The sequence below is a fragment of the Mercenaria mercenaria genome, unplaced genomic scaffold, assembly GCF_021730395.1.
Source record: "Mercenaria mercenaria strain notata unplaced genomic scaffold, MADL_Memer_1 contig_714, whole genome shotgun sequence".
NCBI lineage: Eukaryota > Metazoa > Mollusca > Bivalvia > Venerida > Veneridae > Mercenaria > Mercenaria mercenaria.
Window position 1 is genome coordinate 52,144 of NW_026463609.1, and position 18,968 is coordinate 71,111.

The 18,968-nt window shown below is 34.4% G+C and overlaps 2 non-coding genes across 2 annotated transcripts; both read left to right on the plus strand.

Annotated features, from left to right (window-relative positions):
• The first annotated feature begins 8,669 nt into the window (after positions 1–8,669).
• Positions 8,670–8,741, plus strand: Trnat-ggu (transfer RNA threonine (anticodon GGU)). Its single transcript has one exon. It is a non-coding gene; the product is annotated as a tRNA-Thr (tRNA).
• Positions 8,742–8,931: 190 nt separating this feature from the next.
• Positions 8,932–9,003, plus strand: Trnat-ggu (transfer RNA threonine (anticodon GGU)). The gene has a single exon. It is a non-coding gene; the product is annotated as a tRNA-Thr (tRNA).
• Positions 9,004–18,968: the final 9,965 nt, after the last annotated feature.

The window sequence follows — 18,968 nt, forward strand, 5'->3', positions numbered from 1 at the left end:
TCCCCTAAAATGGTCCCATTTAACAATCATGGCGTGGACAAATTAACATAAATATATATCATATAATGAATTATCACCAGTATTGAAGTGATTACTTTAGGAGCTGGAGAAGCATTCCATATATGTAAATGTTACTTTCAACAGTATCTCAGTCATGTAACGGCGGTCAATTAACCTAATCAGTGTTTCTGGAGTCTCTACAAGTATTAGCCTTTTCCCCGCAAGTAACTGCCAACTTTTCAATACGATTCAGAAATGGAGGACGAAATTACTCCTTACAATGTCTATTATCAAATTATCATGGAGAACATACACCTCTTACACCTCTTTTGGGGATCAAACTTACGACCCCGCAATCCTTAGATCTGCGCTCTCCTTATTGAGCTAAAATACTTGGTTTTACTTTCATGACAGTAAAGTGATTTTAACTGTTTATGTGAGAATTTTTATATATTTATATGTAATTCATTTTCGTTGTAGTCTTCCTCCTCAAAACCAACCATATTTTCCCTTTCGCACACATTTATCAAAAGGTGTACAATATGTAAATTATCTTTTGATGGTCAGTTCAAAGCTTAAATTCAAATTTTATTGCTACCTGACTCTTGTTTTTATCTTTGCCAAATTTTGACAGATTTGAATGAAAATTAGACACATTGTTTAATGAGTAGTTCAGTTAAATAAACATAGCGATATCAACCCTGCGTACATTCATTGAGCCATATGACAGTTCAAATAAGGTAACCTAAAAATAAAACGTCACAGAATGGATGCAACTTGGTGTTGGTTTCTATGTGGAAAGTACTCCCATCTGCAGTATTAAACAATTTTGTCTTTAATTGGTGTCATAATTGACATCACAAACCTGATATAAAATTAACATGTTCATACTGAAAATATTGACGGATGTTTTATTCCATCTAAACATAGCTGAACATTCAGAATATGATACTTTGAATTTCTGCTGTGACAAATTTACTAATTATGTGACTTTTAATTCAAAGGTTACCTTATTGTTACCCTTACGGTTAAATGAATATAATTCAGGCTATGATCGTTTTTATGTTTTTTTAAAAGAAAATAATCATTAAACATTGTGTAGAACATCATTCAAATCTGTCACAATTTGGCGATAAAAGAAAAAAAACAGGTGTGGAGTTAGAAAAGTTGTTGAGATTATTATTCATAAATGCACTATTTTGCTTTGTTTTGGTACCTTAGAAGTCATTTTCAAAAGTTCACATTTAACTTTGACATGTCTGTGACCTTGAAATTACATTAAAATAACCCTTGGAAACGACAGTACCAGAAATATTTTTGCAGTTGATCCACATATATAAATTGGCAAACATGTCAAGTATAACACACTTTGGCATCGTATGCCACTTTTTCTAGATATATATTATTCTATATAACATATACATGTATATATTATTTATATATTTTTAATATTATCATCAGTTTTATTTATAAAATACAAAAGGGCGTTGAAAAACAATATTTAAACCAATTTAGATGTTTATATGAAAATAAAACGAGTGAACAACGGTATAGTTTATCTGTAAATGCACTCATTTGACCTTTGACCCCGTTATACTGTAATGAGGAACCCCAAAAGGCGACAGCCCCTTTTAAATTTAATGTTTGATCCTAAGGAACACTTTTATAATAATATCCGAGCATTAACAAAAAATGCCATCATAAGTCACATTTTCCTGAGATATTGGCAGACTATAAACAAAAATAAAGTAATAAAAGGAACGGATGGTCTGGTCAGTAATTTTCTTTGCATTAAAGCGAATTCTTATAGTTATGTCTCCCCCAGGAGACATATTGTTTTTGCCCTGTCCGTCCGTCCGTCCGTCTGTCTGTCCGTCCGTCCGTCCGTCCTTCCTTCCGTCCGTCCGTCCGTACGTCACACTTCATTTCCGAGCAATAACTGGAGAACCATTTGACATAGAACCTTCAAACTTCATAGGGTTGTAGGGCTGCTGGAGTAGACGACCTCTATTGTTTTTGGGGTCACTCCGTCAAAGGTCAAGGTCACAGGGGCCTGAACATTGAAAACCATTTCCGATCTATAACTAGAGAACCACTTGACCCAGAATGTTGAAACTTCATAGGATGATTGGGCATGAAGAGTAGATGACCCCTTTTGATTTTGGGGTTACTCCGTCAAAGGTCAAGGTCACAGAGGCCTGAAAATGGAAAACCATTTCCGATCAATAACTAGAGAACCACTTGACGCAGAATGTTGAAACTTCATAGGATGATTGGAAATGAAGAGTAAATGACCCCTATTGATTTTGGGGTCACTCCGTCAAAGGTCAAGGTCACAGGGGCCTGAAAATGGAAAACCATTTCCGATCAATAACTAGAGAACCACTTGACGCAGAATGTTGAAACTTCATAGGATGATTGGTCATGAAGAGTAAATGACCCCTATTGATTTTGGGGTCACTCCTTCAAAGGTCAAGGTCACAGGGACCTGAACATGGAAAACCATTTCCGATCAATAACTTGAGAATCTCTTGACCCAGAATGTTGAAACTTAATAGGATGATTGGTCATGCAGAGTAGATGACCTCTAACGATTATAAGGTCACTCTGTGAAAGGTCAAGGTCACAGGGGCCTGAACATTGAAAACCATTTCCAGTCAGTAACTTGAGAACCACTTGACCCAGAATGATGAAACTTTACAGGATGATTGGCCATGCAGAGTAGATGACCCCTAACGATTTTAGGGTCACTCTGTTAAAGGTCAAGGCCACAGGGGCCTGAACATGGAAAACTATTTCCAATCAATAACTTGAGAACCTCTCGACCCAGAATGTTGAAACTTCATAGGATGATTGTTCATGCAGAGTAGATGACCCCTATAGTTTTTGGGGCCACTCCGTTAAAGGTCAAGGTCACAGGGGCCTGAACATTGATAACCAGTTCTGATCAATAACTTGACAACCACTTGACCCAGAATGTTGAAACTTCACAGGATGATTGAACATGCAGAGTAGATGACCCCTATTGATTTTGGGGTCAGTCTGTTAAAGGTCAAGGTCACAGTTGCCTGTTCGTGTAAAATCGTTTTTTGAAAATAACTTGAGAACCACTTGACCTACAATGTTGAAACTTAATAGGATGATTGGACATGCAGAGTAGATGACCCCTATTTATTTTGAGGTCACTTGATCAAAGGTCAAGGTCACAGGAGCCTGAACAGTGACTGGAGAACCACTAGGCCAAGAGTGTTGAAATTTAGCGGGATGACTGGACATGCCAAGTAGATGATCCCTATTGCAGCCAACCATCAGTGTCTCTTTGATTTTTGCTCCTGACCCCTATTGACTTCTTGCCTATAGGACTTTGCATTGGGGGAGACATGCGCTTTTTTACAAAAGCATTTTCTAGTTTTTTTTTTCCTTTCACAGATTTTTTTTTAATTCACGTATACAATGATATATGACTGAAAAACTTGTGCTGAAAACAATGAACAAATAAAAACAATGGTTCATCAAGCTTGTTTTTGTGAACAAAAATTTTGCACACACCCACTGTTGCTGAAACTGCCAGCGATGTTTCAACATTCATAATTTTCTGCTTTTTTTATAAATACCAACCAAAATATTCATCAAGACACCACGATAAGGTTTATTCTTTTTACAGGTTTTATTATATACTTACTTGATGTCATAGTCATATTTGTTATACTATATCCTTACAATAGTGGGTACAAATAAAAAAAAATCTTGTTTCATATTCACTTGTGTGAACTTTTTTTAATGAAAAATACCCGAACTGAAGTATATTTTTTTTTTTTTTATTTTGAACAAAATGTTTCATAGATTTTTTCCTGTTTTTCTTTTGTATAAATTATTGTATTGTGAACATAAAAGTGGCTAAAATGTATGGGTCACCATGCTAAATTTTATGTAAAGACCGCATGAATACAACACTTGTTCGTACGAAACATGGCGCGAACCTGAACTTAAATGCTTCACTATAAAATATAAACATTACAATGTGTCAAACCACAATGCTAAACTAATTAGGCTAGTTTTATATCGTGACACGTTTTTATTCTGTTTAAAGAAGTTATTAAATATAAAGTTAAACCTTGAAAGATTTCCTCGTTTAAATTAAAAAAAAAAAATAATATCCAATAAAAGTCTTTAAACGAAAGTAGAAAAGACGTTGCTATGATTGCAAAATTCACCATGCACATGTGGTATGTACATGTACACGTTATCCTTTACTTTGATATTAATGTATATTGACTACTCATTGTTTACTCTAAAGCATTACCTACTTTTGAGACGTCATTTTGTTTATCAACAAGTTGTTCATATTACATTTTGTTCCAGAATGTTCTACGAATTAAAAACGATTAAGTAAATCTTTAATTAGGGCGTGGCTTTGACAATGCGTGGTTAGTTGGAATCGCCTTCATTTTACCTTGATAAGCAAAGCTATAAAATGATCTGACTAGTTTTCATAATCAAATAAAATAGGCACTTTCTAAATCGTGAAACTGTTATGAAAGTTTGTCTACGACCTACTGACATATCTTTACACTAGATGACACATGATCTAACCTTATCAAGATTATATCGAAGCAAACATTATGAACAAGTTTCATTTACGTTGAACCCCATTTGAATGTTAACGGTAACTGGAATGTTGAATCCCAAAATGCAACAGTTTTAAAGCCATTATTTGTTCACACACTGCCTGAATGACTCAAATGTTCCAGCCAATTAAAACAGGTTTCATTTCAAAATCATAGCAGAGGTATTTATCAGAAACAATCATCCAAATACAAAAAAAAAATTTCTATGTCAACAAAAATTCTTTACCATGTAGATATAGGTCAAAATACACTTAAACATTTTATGTGCCATCCATGTTGTGCCACAGCAAAGTGATGTCGATTTTTGACGTATGGCCTAAAAATAAAAACGTTACAAAATAAGCTATTTATCAAAACAAAAAAAAGGAAAGAAATTCTGACGCAAACAAGAGCTGTCACTATCGGTGACAAATGCCACCGAAGCGTGCACGATCATGCTACAGTTCTCTGAGCAAAATAAAATAAATCACTGGAGTCTTTTTCTGCACATACATTACTTACTCCAAGTATAAAGAAAAGGGTTATTACATTTCTTCAGAATTCAAATTTAGATTTACATACAAAAACAACTATTCAACCCAAAAACACATTAGTCTTCATTGTTAAAACTTAGCAGATATTGTATGTCAATTTGGATTGTATGCAAGCAAAATATTATGAAAATATGAAACTGTTTAAGTCTAAGCATGTTAAAGTCTAAGTCGTAAAACTTTGATAAATTTGGGCCAATGTGTTTTGAAGCTCCGACTGTTATACGGACATCGGACACTATGCTTGGGACTTTGCTCAAATTCCAATGCCATTCCATGACTTCAATAGCTGATAATTTTACATAATGGCTTCAAATACTCATAAATAATTTGTATTCCTATGAAACTGTCACATTTTATTTCACATTCGTTTTTGTTTTTGAAATTCGAACAGTTTATGACTAAGGGTCATATTTTTTGAAATGTAGAACGTGTATTTTTAGTGAAATAAGCCCATGAACTTCAAATATGTTTATAAGTAAATGTTTAAAATTAAAAAAAAATAAACGTTTACAATGCAGATTATCCGTTTATTAATGAAAAAGATTTTTCGAAATGTAACTGAAAAGCGAAAACTCAAATTTTAGCACACATCTCTACTTCAGTTCTTTTCACCTGAGCGCCGATGATAACTTACGCAACGACCTAATGTCTATTGTCTGTTTTTCTGACAATTATTGTTATACAGTCTTGACAGATGCATGTACAAAACTGACCGGCTATTATAAAGAGGGTTATATATTGAACACGTGCTTTGGTGTAGTTGGTCATGCATTAGCTTAGCGGGCCTTTTTTTTCAGTTGAAGCGGAGGGGTGTAGGGGACTGCCTGGATTTTAGCATTTTATGACACATTTAGGCATGTTCTAGATGCATCATTTACTATATTCAAGTCCCCTTAATATTGCATTTTAATGTTGTTTTTTTTCAGTTTCCTAAATCATCTGTATGCCCATGCTTTAAATATAGTGGCTACGCCACAGAGTCATGCACATTTATCCTATAATATTAAATGCCTAGCAAACATACAAATGTGCTTGCTGTTATTCAAATACAAAAAAAATAAAACAACATAATAATACATGTAATAATAAAATACCTACTGGTCCAATATATCAATGGTGCATCTAGTATCAACATTAATGTATATACTCTTAGGGTGTCACTGATAGTTCTTTGAAGGTCGTTACTAGTATTTCGGTCGGCTTTGGAATAAGTTATGGGTGAATTGGTGTTAATTCTGGGGTGTCAGCGTAATTTTATGGGGCGTCAGTGTTTTTACTGAGGGCGTTAATATCAGTTTTTGGTGCATCAGTGTTACCTCTGGAGGATTGGGTGTTAGTTCTGTAGGCACCGGGGTCAGTTCAAGTGTCTGGACTGTTAGATATCATAATGCTGGATCCAATGGTTCTTTGGTTCGAATTAAAGCAAAGGTTGTTCTTAAAATGCATTCTAAGTGTGCTACAATTGTGTCCTTCTGTTAGGTAGAGGGTAAAAAGACATTTGCACAACAGTGGCACTATTCCCACAGAAGTTCGTCATTATCTTTTTGTCATGTTTAAGATGAAGACACATACATCTAGTTTTATACTAGTATATATTTATATTTCATTTGCTTGGTTCATGACTTGCGACAGACGCATTGCCCTAATACTGATGACAATCAATCGATGGACTTAAATTTTTAAATGGCAGCAGACCTAATAGAAAAAATCATAAGATATAAACAGAATCATTCTGCTTTCAAGCTTGACCTTCTAAGCCCACTATCTATTTATTATAGTGTTTTCTATGCTTGAAATATGTACATAAAAACGAATACAGCTGTGGATATGTAAGGTTTAAGAAACAAGTGCAGTAAGTGTTAAAATATTTTTTCCAAAACCTCATTTGCCGACACCCTCTGTGTAGCTTTTTCAAGTTTTAACACTTTCCACCCAGTGACCAAGTACCATTTGTGCAATAGACGTATATAATAATTATTTACAAATGCATGTGAGATATATTTTGTTGCGTCACTTTGGGGAAAGATTTTAAATACGGAAAATTATTAATGTTCATATTTCAATGGAAATAAGAATGAGACATGTCAAAAGAGTCTCCTTTTTTGTTCACAACTTTTTAAAATGTAGTCTAATATATCACGAAATGATCTTGAACTATCTTTATCATGCTGTTTTAAAAGTCTAGAACTAATTCAGGTTTTACTTAATGGGATAGGCAATCTGAACAGGAAAATGTCCGAGGTCCTTTATATCTTCAACAGTTCTGTGGTACTGGCCTACTATTTTATGTCTATAAATAACATTTTTTGTTCTCGCCTAATTGTTAATACATTGCCATTTTCAGCAGGATAGTTATAATCCTCCATATTATAGAACCAGTGCTTGATAATGACCGCCTTTCGTTTGAAATTATGTACATTTACTAGAGCAGAGGCCGGGTTTCCGAAATGCAAATATAGCTCGAATCATGTCATATAAAATTATCATGACTATAGCTAACGTGCAAAATGCCACTGTGTGCATGATTTAACTTACAGGTCGGCATACTGTATATCAAAAGCAACTTACATCACCTACACTGTAAAATATCGAGCAAATTTGTAAATATATCCAGAATTCTGGACGCTTGTTTTACATTATGTTTAAATCTATTTTGAAGGAAAACAGGTACATTGGTTTGTCTGCGTTGATCTTTGGTTTGGTAAACCTTTTGAACTCCGATCATTAAATGCAGAACATTTTAGCCTTCATTTGGCTATTACTTCTTGTCAATTAATGGGTATTTGGGATAGTAGGCCAAATGTCAAAAATACCTTGATATTGTTAACGAATTCTGAATAATTTTTAGCATATATCATTTGAGGAGAATGCCATTATGACAATAAGCATTTGAAAGGACACAATATGAATCATACAAAAAATGAATGTGAGGTATCTTTAAAACATGACACACGCACACAACAAAATATTATCAAAGGAATAAGGGTCTATTCCGCTTGAAACTGTTGTGATTATTATTATTATATCGTCATCATATTGGCCTATCTTATAGTTGACATTTGAATTAATTTCCGTTCATATTTCAGGAAACAAAAACGAAAGAGAAGAAATATCAAGATGATAGTATTGAGGTTAGTCTTTTAACAATACTATGAGACTTTAATGATGATATTTACGGAGGATTATTGTATGAAAACGCATATTTGTACTTTACATCTACAACGGGTCCTTGGTGTCGCCAAGTATAAAAATAGCTCACTTTTTTCATCTACAGCTCGGCTAGTGTTAAGTGTTAACTAATGATATTCTTCTTATACACTGTCGAAGGAGGGATGGGGCACGTGCAATGCTTAGTTTCAGATGCAAGTAAAACTTTGTGTGACTTAACACAGCATGGAATTATCAATTACAGTTAATAACAGGTCAGTGTACCAACTCAGTGTGTAAATGGTATGTCATTGTCACGGTATAGAACTTGAATATTAAAACAGGGAGAAAATGTGTAGGTGGCCGGATAGCTCAGTCGGTAGAGCATCGGAACGGTATTCCGAGGCCCCGGGTTCGAGTCCCGGTCTGGCTGCACATTTTTCTCACCCTGTGACATTTGGCGCCCAACATGGGACCATGACGGCATTGCACTGGTTAGTCTCCGACGCCTGTTATTGCTTATATATAATACCCGCTGAAATTCGAGGACGAATTTCAAAATGGTGGGGAAATATGTCACGGTATAGAACTTGAATATTAAAACGGTGAGAAAATGTGTAGGCGGCCGGATAGCTCAGTCGGTAGAGCATCGGAGCGGTATTCCGGGGCCCCGGGTTCGAGTCCCGGTCTGGCTGCACATTTTTCTCACCCTGTGACATCATGAAGCCTGAAAATCTGGTTTGTGTCAAATTCAATTGGATTTTATACAGAAATATGTTTCGATTGACGGTAAAAATGCTACTGCCCTGACAGCCCATGTGATATTTATGTGATGAGTGTTGTGTTTAATTTTCAAATTACACTTTAATTTCTGATAAATAACAAGTAATAATTCTTATTACCACACCTTTCTGATTATTTTTCTTTTGAAGAAAATACCCATGCAATTTGGAGAGCTAATATTAATAACTTAAGTGTAAAATACATTATAACAACTGTTTTAATTTAGAAACAAAGCGGCCAGATTTGATTTAATGTTTTCACAGCAAAATGAGTGAAAATCATAAAATATAACGTGAATTTAAAACTTTTGCATGTTTGGATCAACATTTCTATACAATATAGATCTTAAGTAAGTCTTTACTTCTTAAAACTTCAGGATAATTATACTAAGAGCATTCGAAGTTGTGTGCTTGTCTTTTTTGTTTCTTTTTTTCTGTTTTTGTTGTTGTTGTTTTTTGCGTTTTTTAAATAAACATCAATAGGAGTCAATGGGAAAAAATACAATTTCAGTATAGCTATATTTCATGAAGACTAAGTAGATAATATGGACTGTAGGGTGTTATAATTAGCAAGACTTTTCTATTATTTGCCCTAGCGACCTCGTACTTTACCTAAGGTCTGTTCTTTTTTTACTCCGCTGATGTTTTTCTTGGTGGTTAATTTTTTAAAAAAAAAAATTCTATTCTCCGACAAACTGTCGCATAGGCAATCGTACCCCTTGTTTGGATGCATAAGGTATGCAACAAGAAGATAAACAGAGAAAATTGACTTCAAAATAAGCCGATACGACAAAGTAAATATATGCAATGAACGATAACATTGTTATTCATACTATCTTTTACAACAGATATAAACCAAAGCAGCAACGCATTGTAATAGTAAAACTAAGACATCGGCTTGTTTGTTTATGTAAGTGTATACATTTTGAATTGATATGTTTTCCATTTGTCTAAGGGTAAGAAAACTGTGCAGACATATCGGGACTTCAACAAAATCTCTTATATTACCGCTCAGATGCCCAACCGACTAAGCTGTCGGGCCGTTAACACATTTTCTCATACTGTTAATCAAGTCAAAAACCGTAACCTATACCTATTGAAATGGCCAACAGTGAGACAAATATGCATAATATTAGAGCCTTTTGAGCGGGGAATGATTGTTATTACACTATCTTGTGAAACCCTTATTTTCTTTACATGGATTACTGACCGTTGAAAGTGGTGACCCTTTTTTCAAGTTTTTCTTTCTGTCTTGTATTTTGTGTTGCGTACGTTGTCTTGTTTGTTGTTGGCATATCTTTGCTCTTTCCACCCCCTACGCCGAATAACCCACACAATTCCCACCTTGCATTTCGCTCCCTAACATTTTCACCCCCTTTCCTTTGACTATAAGTGAGTTACCGAGCTCATCATAATGTTGTCCACCGGCTGTTGTTTTCCCTGCTTCTGTGCGTGTGTGCGTGTGCGTGTATGCCTTGGGGGTGAAAGGTTTCCCACTAAGTTGATTTTTTTCTCACTTGTCTGCTTTTGTCTTGTCTGCTTGATTGTAATTTGCCAGTTTGCCATAGTGATGGATTGATTTCAAATTTTGAGACTTAAATTCTACGGAATACCAAATTTTCCGTTCTATTTGGTATTAATGAAACTTTATCAGAATACAAATACCCGATCGTTTGCTCAAAAGGTAGGGGTTGGGGTGGGGATGGGGGCTGTCCAAGGTCGAGTGGTTAAGGTCAATAACTGCTTATCACTTGCTCCTCACCGGTGTGGGTTAGAGGCTTACTACCGTTGAATTTATCATGTGAGGAAGCAACTAAGCTTACTTCCGGAAGATCCGCGGTTCTACCAAGCTGCCCTTCGGATTGAAATAATGCTGGGAGTGGCATCTTGGGTCTTCTTCCACCATCAAGGCTTTGATATACAATTATGTCGGTGTGACATAACACATCCCCTCCTATAGTGCTTTTAAATTAGTAAAATTCCGAAGAAATTTTAAAGTAAATGTTATGTTTCTTTTTTATTTAAATAGTGATATCTGATGTTCTGTAATATCATAAAACAGGATTTGAGTGTTTGCGTGTGTGTGTGTTAATAAGCTACACATACATGTAAACGGATGAGACTGAAATAAACAAATAAACTAAACTATGCTACATTATAAACATATTTTTATATCTGTAGTTTTGCATGACTGGATAAAATTGTTTTTACAGTGTAAAATTTCGTTTGTCCTCGATTTCCCAAATCATCTTGATGAACTAAGACAGTCCCGTCCACAAAAATGATGTGTCGTCTATTTAATTAATTGGAACAAAAATTAGACTCTCGTAAGTTTTAGAATCAATTGGAGTCTGTGTTGAATCAGTTTTCTGCCACTTTCACAACTAAAAACCGTTCAGCACGGTAGATGTTAATTGATCTTCTTACAGTCGAAAAAAGCATATTATCCTTTACATTTGCTTATATTTTTTAGATAGTTTTCACGATCAAAGAGATCCCCGGATTGCAAGTTTAAAACATCGGTTAGATTTTTTCTTACCGGACTTTATTCAAACTTTTACGCTCGACTATTTTTTTAAATCAATTATTGTACTCACTTTTTGTCGATGTCCGCGTACGAATGTTTTGCATGCAAGGAGCTTTTAAACTTCATTCATGTCCTAGACATCATGAGACGTCCTAACAGGACGCGTGAAATAGCTGTTGCTTATATATTTGTAAAATATATGCCCATACACATATCTTTGTCATCGTTGTGCCCACTTCTCTTCATGTGTCCGTTTTTTATCTCTATCATGTGTCCGTGGTTTATCACAGGAAACATATCTCTATTTTTCTCGATATGAAGCGCAGTTATCAAAAACCATAACTCTTGCTTGATTAGGTATTTATGTACCTTGCGTACTATCAAAGAACTATATATATAGCAAAATGTAAATTTGAGTTATTTCGCTTTTTTTTTCAAAAGATAAAATCATGCATTGTCGATAATGTTTTTTTTTCAAACTATGCCTCCAAGGTGAAGTGGTTTTTGTCGCTGACTTTAAATAACTTGCCTCTCACCGCTGTGTGCTCTAAACGTAACTTAATGTATAGAATTATTGTGACATATTGCCTGTTTGTTTGTTTTTGTTCTTAAACCATCTATTGAGACCAACTTGGTCTGCATAAAAGACAAACGAGACTTCTAGTGTAGAAAAATTTAATTATTAGTCAATTTGTATGAAAACAATACAAAACAAAAGATACTTTAAACAACCCTGATTCCACAGTTACAAATGGTTTTGAGAAATGGTAAGGTAGAATGCTTATAGTTTTTTATATTCTTTTCATAACATAACTGATATTCCTAAAATCATAAAGTCAATGACATGTAAGCTGTTTGAAAAACAATATAATGGAGAGGAAAAGTGTAATCACAGAAACATGAGTCGTGCAACATATACATGTTAATAAAATCTAAAAAATGATCAACTAGAGGCATAGAAATCAACTAAGCAGAATAGGAAGAGACTCGGGGTTTGAGCGACATGGTTTTTCCACTATTTTATTGATTGAGTCTGTTCGGATGCCCAAAGTGCCTTATGATCACTAGCAACGGTTTGATCAGAAAATAAAATTGATTCTAACGGTCCTGAAAACATGACAACATTGTGCACTAAGACAATACTAGGAAGCAATATGTATCCATACACTAATAAAATTATCAACTACCAATACTTCTTCGGATAACACATACACAGAACTAATATGAAAACTGATATATATACATGGGTCACAGGGTCACAGGGTGAAACTGTATGACATATTTACTTAAACGGACAGAGACAACCAAGTTAAAGTTTGGTTTGTAGCAGTTTAACACTGTATTATACCAAGTGTTATGAATATGTACGTTATATTTGAAATTGCGATGATGACAAGATATGCTTTACCCTTAATTTAAATTTAAATAAAATAAAACACTCGTAGCGCAGCTGAACTGTCAGGGTGAGATATTGAAAAGTGTAAGGAAAGTTAATTTCAATTTGAAAAGTAAGCTATCATAATATATAATTTTTAGTCAAAATAAAAGCTTATAAGCTGACATACAGCTGCTATAGGATAGTTAACTTCAGACGTTTTCATTGATCAAAGCTCATTCCATACTGTACACTAAGTTCAGAAATTTTGTTGACACATTAACAGGTTCTTCTTTAATTGATTCTCCAGAAAATTTTGTATCAGATCTATTATTATTGTCAGTACAATACAAGCTCAAATACGATACTGTTAAAAGGTACAAATTACTTCTGAAATTTATTGCAACATATTTCTGTTTCTAACTTTGCAAGTGACCTACTCGAAATACAACTTAGTGAAAATTCTCATTTTCTATGTCGAATGAAAGAAAGCAAACTTTCACCGAATGCCATAAATTTATCTGGACATAGCCAGCGATGAAACTCTACATGACCATAGGTATTCTTAGGTCAATACTGTGTACATTTTTAATAACGTTTCAGTCAGAAAAAAATAATGCCCACATGTACTGAAGGAGAAAAATTGTGTCGGTGATGTCCGTCTGTCTGTCATTCTGTCCGTCTGTCTGTCCTTCTGTATGTAACAAATGTTGTCCATGCAACTCATTCAATGCCACTGGACTGGTTTAAAACAAATTCACAAGATTGATTATTGCTAAGCCGAGGTGTGCTTATCGTCGGCATTTTTCAGTTAGTTGATTTCAGTCGTAGTTATGGCCATTGATTTATCACATTTCATTATGATTTGGCCACTTCTCTTATATCATTGTGTGGATTTCCACCAAAGCTTACAGAAATGCTCAGCGTCAAGCTTCATTGTGCATATTGTCGGTACGTTTTAGTTCAGTGATTTTCAGTGGAGTTATGAATGACCCTTGCCTTGTTGTTTTTTAACTTGTCCGGACAACTGATCCAATACCACCTGGAGGAATTAAATCAAACTTCACAAAAGTAATCATTGCCAAGCCTAGTAGTGCATATCGGCGTAATGTTCAGATTTTCTGTTTTTAATCAAACTTACGGTACTTGGTTCGTCAAATCTTATGATGTTTTAGCCATTTCTCTTTTATATTAGGGCTGAAATCCACCAAACCTCAAAGGAGTGATGAGCGCAAAGTCCTATCATGTATATGATCGACATGTTTAGGTTGAGTTATTTTCAGGAGAGTTATGGTCCTTTATTAGTCAAATTTTATTAAATTTTGAAACTTCTCTTACGCAATTGGGCAGATTACTACTTAGGAATTATCAGTGCCAATCTTAGTTATAGATATCATCAGCATGTTCCGGTTTTGTGATTTTCAGAAGAGTAATTGTCATTGATTTGTCATATTTTGCAGCGTTTAATATACTTGCTGTTTACAGTTAGGCTGCATTTCATCGACCCTCATGAGTCATTAGTGTGAAGCGTAGCTGTGCATATAATCGCCATCTTCCGAATAGATTATTTTCAACTGAGTCATTAGCGTTGATTTGTCATATTCTTTGATCTGTTCTATATCTACGATACAACAGGTTGGAATTCCACCAAACCTCATAGGAGTTACCACTGTCATGCCTAGTTGCCATGTTGTTTCACTGAAACGATCTTTCTTTGCAATTTTTAGTATGAATGGATTGCGTTCATTGTCACCCTTGGTTATTCCCATTCTCCTGAGGCATTTCTGTTCAGAATTACAACATTTGTCTGTAGCATCCTTGCACAGATCTCTCTCAGGTCGGTTCAAATGCTTTGGATCATAGCAAGCAGTGTCTATAAAATTCTAGAATGGTTGTCCCTTAACTTTTTCTCATGTGGTTTCACTTGGTCCTTTTTCCAGCGTGGCATGAACTCAAAAAGAATACCTTTAAACGACTTCTTACTATATAGCATTTATAGGTCTTTTGCAAATTTGATCTATAACGTCGATTTTTTTATCTCTGAGATTTGAGATTTGTTCAAACCTTTGCAGGGTCCTCTCTCAAATTTTCGCAAATGGTTAGACTTGGTCCCCAGAGCTGAAGCAAGAAATATTTTAACGACTTTTTCCCCTGAAACACTAAACGAATTTTCACCAAACTTGGTCTGTAGAATAATGTTGTAGTTTTGGTTTGAACAAATGCTCGTCACCTCTTAGAGACCGTCTGAACTAAAACTAGAAAAAAACGTTTAAACGATTATTTTAAGAACGTTTAAACAACTATTTAAAAAACGTTTAAACGACCATTGATACTTGATTGAGCTTTAACAAAGCCGTTCTGCAGTAGCATTTTTGTCATTCCCTATTCGAAAATTGTCTTTCTCTAAATTAGTTACATGAAAAGTGGTTTAAGCATCTACAAGAAAAGATATAACAAAACAAAGACAATATTGTGTGTATGTAGAAAATTCCCTTTTGTTAATCTATTTGAGATAGTTTGAAACACAGCAAATTTTAGACAACTGTACCTTATGGACATATTTCTAGTGGCTAACCTTATGACATTAAGTCTAAAGTAATTTAGAAATGATTGTATTTGGAAATCATTTAAAAAACAAATTACAGTTTATTAGTGTAGGGATTTATTAGTGTATTTTCGTTTAGGGAATGAGATGCATGTATGTGTGTTTAAAGTAGATGGAGACGGAATATCTTAACGTGTATTTTAAACACATTTTTGGACTTCATATCTAAATGAAACTGACTGCACAGCGCGCGACTTGTATCTTGTATTTAGATGTTTGATTTTTATTTCTTACACACTGTTTAAATTGATCGAATATAACATGCATCTCCTAAGAGAAAACATTGTCAACTCACGGTGTGTAAAATTATAACATGTAAACAATGATCGTAACCAGTCTAGCATATTGACCAATAGAAGGTTCCGCTTTCGGGTCAATTTTGAATTGGAATGTAACAATGTGGATTATGCTACATCAGAAGAAACGAAATCGGACTGTTCATATATACAGTATTTTTTTCGTTATATAGCGCAATTATATAGCTATAACATCAGTAATTGTTTAAGTAAAGATAAATAAAATATTGATACATATAATGATGAATTGTTTTCTAATAAGCCTTTGTTGAAAATACGGGATGTATTATGGAATGACTTTTTCTGTCCGTTCGTCCGTCAACATTTTTCTTAAGTCAAAATGTACTATAGCTACAGTTTTCAAACTATACAGGAAGAACGGCACCACTTGAGAAGGATCCCTGACCTGGAACGTCGTTGATAATTTATGTCTACCGAATCTCTCTGAGTTTTAAATACACGTCTTAATTGGCGCTAATTAGTATTACTTTCCAGGTGACTTTTTGCGTCACTAGAATTCGCTTTTTATTTTTTCAATGTTCGAATGAGCTCTGTATGTCTTTAATTTTTTTTACCATAACGCGCATTCAAGTTCATACCGATGTATCAAATATTTGTTACTGTAAATAGAAAAGCCTCTGAAAATGCAAATATTTATAATTTCCAAAATTACAGTTCCTTATCATACATTTGTATATTTTGGGCGCTGTTGTAGCGAACAAAAATCCCAAGGCTGTCAATTGTCCGAAAGAAAACAAAAGTTAATACCTGTCAGAAATTAATTTCCGGACTATAAGTAATAAAGTTTGACAAAAACGGCTTTGAAGTTGACTAGTTAACGCTAGAGAAAGATCCCTTTTTTCCAGGAGGGATAAAGTTTTGGCGTTGTCCGTCCGTCCAGAGCCGTATCTACAAAGTGTTTGGGAATATTTTAATGAAACTTCATATACATCTTAACGATAATAGGAAAATTCGGCCTGTTAAGTTTCAGTCAGATTGCCCAAGTAATACCAGAGTTATTGCCCTTTAATTGTTTAAAAATCCACATATTTGTACTTACGAGTTGCTAGAATTTCATTAAACTTCTTTCATTTTCACTTACGTTCAAGATCAAGCTCATATTTCAAATAACTATATATAATTCTAAAAATTAATCTTATGACACGTTAGTCAGGATCAACATAACATTTATTATGTATACTTGAAACATTTGATTTCTGTTAAATTGTTCTTGACAAATGAAATTACTTGCTTCTTAGTAACATCCTTAACTTTTTGCCGAATATATTTTTTTGCCATTCCTCATCACACACCCTTTCGGCGGGGGATACCAATTCATCTAATTCGCTTGTAATTTTTTGGAATCAACTGCTCAAAAGTCAAAGACATAGGAACCTTGTGTTAGTTTTTGTTTCCAAACTCAAATATCTGAAGGTATAAGGTATAGATTTTTCACATTTTACGTCAGGAATAAGCCCTTTTTGAGAAATACAAAAAATGTAAGTATATAATTTTGTTGGGTGTCACGAGGTCTGAGGTCAAGTTCATATTGATCTGGAAACTGAAACATATTTCCAGACTCTTATTCATAAAGTATAATAACAACCGTTCGGCTTTCAAACCGTACACAATCACTAAGTTCTACAAGAGGAAGATCCTTGAGGTTTGATTGGTCATTGCTCACAGGTCAAGGTCACGAGGACTTTAATTTACTTCTATTAAAGGTTTCGTTTCACAACTCTAATTTTAAATGTAAAATAGCTAGAGTATTGTTTAACCTTACACATTCTACCACTTGAAACAAGATCCCTAATTTTTGGTAAGTTGTCAGGTCGCAGGGATACCCTCCCAATTTTGGATTTATGCTTTCCGTTTGAGGAGTTTACTCGTGTGTTGATTTGTATGTCTCTCGGTATATTGGTCGGTCAGTCATGTGGTTTCCAATCAAAATATAGATAATGACTTGTGAAACAATTTTCATACTTTTTAAGACAATTGCCAGTGGTCAGTTTATGACCGAAACATACATAACAATAACATACCATAATAGTTGGCCTCCGTTGCGAGTGGTTAAGTTCGCTGACTTCAAATAACTTGCCCCTCACCAAAATGGTTTCTAGCCTTAATTGCGGCGTTGAAATTTTCATGTGAGGAAGCCATCCGTTTGGCTTACGGAAGGTCGATATTTCTATCCAGATGTCCTCCCTTTATGAAATAATGTACGGAGGGGTACCTTGGGTCTTCCTCTACCTGCAAAGCTGGAAATTCACCTTGTGACCTATAAATTCGTCGATGCGACGTTACACAGAACGAAAACAAAACTTTCAATAACTTTATTTTCAATGGAAAATATGTATATAAATTTCTGACTTAAGATTTTTCAACATATTTTGCAGCTTTAAAAGCTTCAAAATGGAAATAAAAAAAGTTGGTGCCATCGCGCATCTAAGAAATTTATTAAGGATTAAGGAAAGGAATATTTTTTTTAAAATAGTGGAGCCTGGTAAAGCAGTTTGTTATGCACATAGACTAGTTTGCGTTGTACATATCTTAGATTATGCTGTGCATTTACTAGTTTGTACTGTATAATTAATAGATCGTCATGTGCATTTTCCAATATATTCGGTACAAATCATAATTTGTTATGTAGATAAAAGTGTACCAGACGATTTATGATTTGTACATAATATATTAGACATGGCACATGACGAACTAATAATTATCACGTAAAGGCAGTTTAGGCGTTCCATACGTGCACATCAAGTATATGACGCTGCTTCTTTTATTAAAAGCTATACGCAACATGTCTTAGACCTCATATTGATTCTGAATGCGATCATACATGTAAATGAAACTTTCTAAAATTATCTTTCATTAAAAAAATCGTGTTTATTGATTTACCTAGTATTTTAGAGACCAATCTGTAATTAACTCTATTCCTAAATATTTCAAGAATTGGGAAACACCTTTTATCTGTTACAAATAAACCAGTAAGAAACGTTATATTTAATTACAATAAAATTGTCTCGGATTTAAACATAGAGCTTAATGTTCCAGACAGTTGTAACTGTAAAG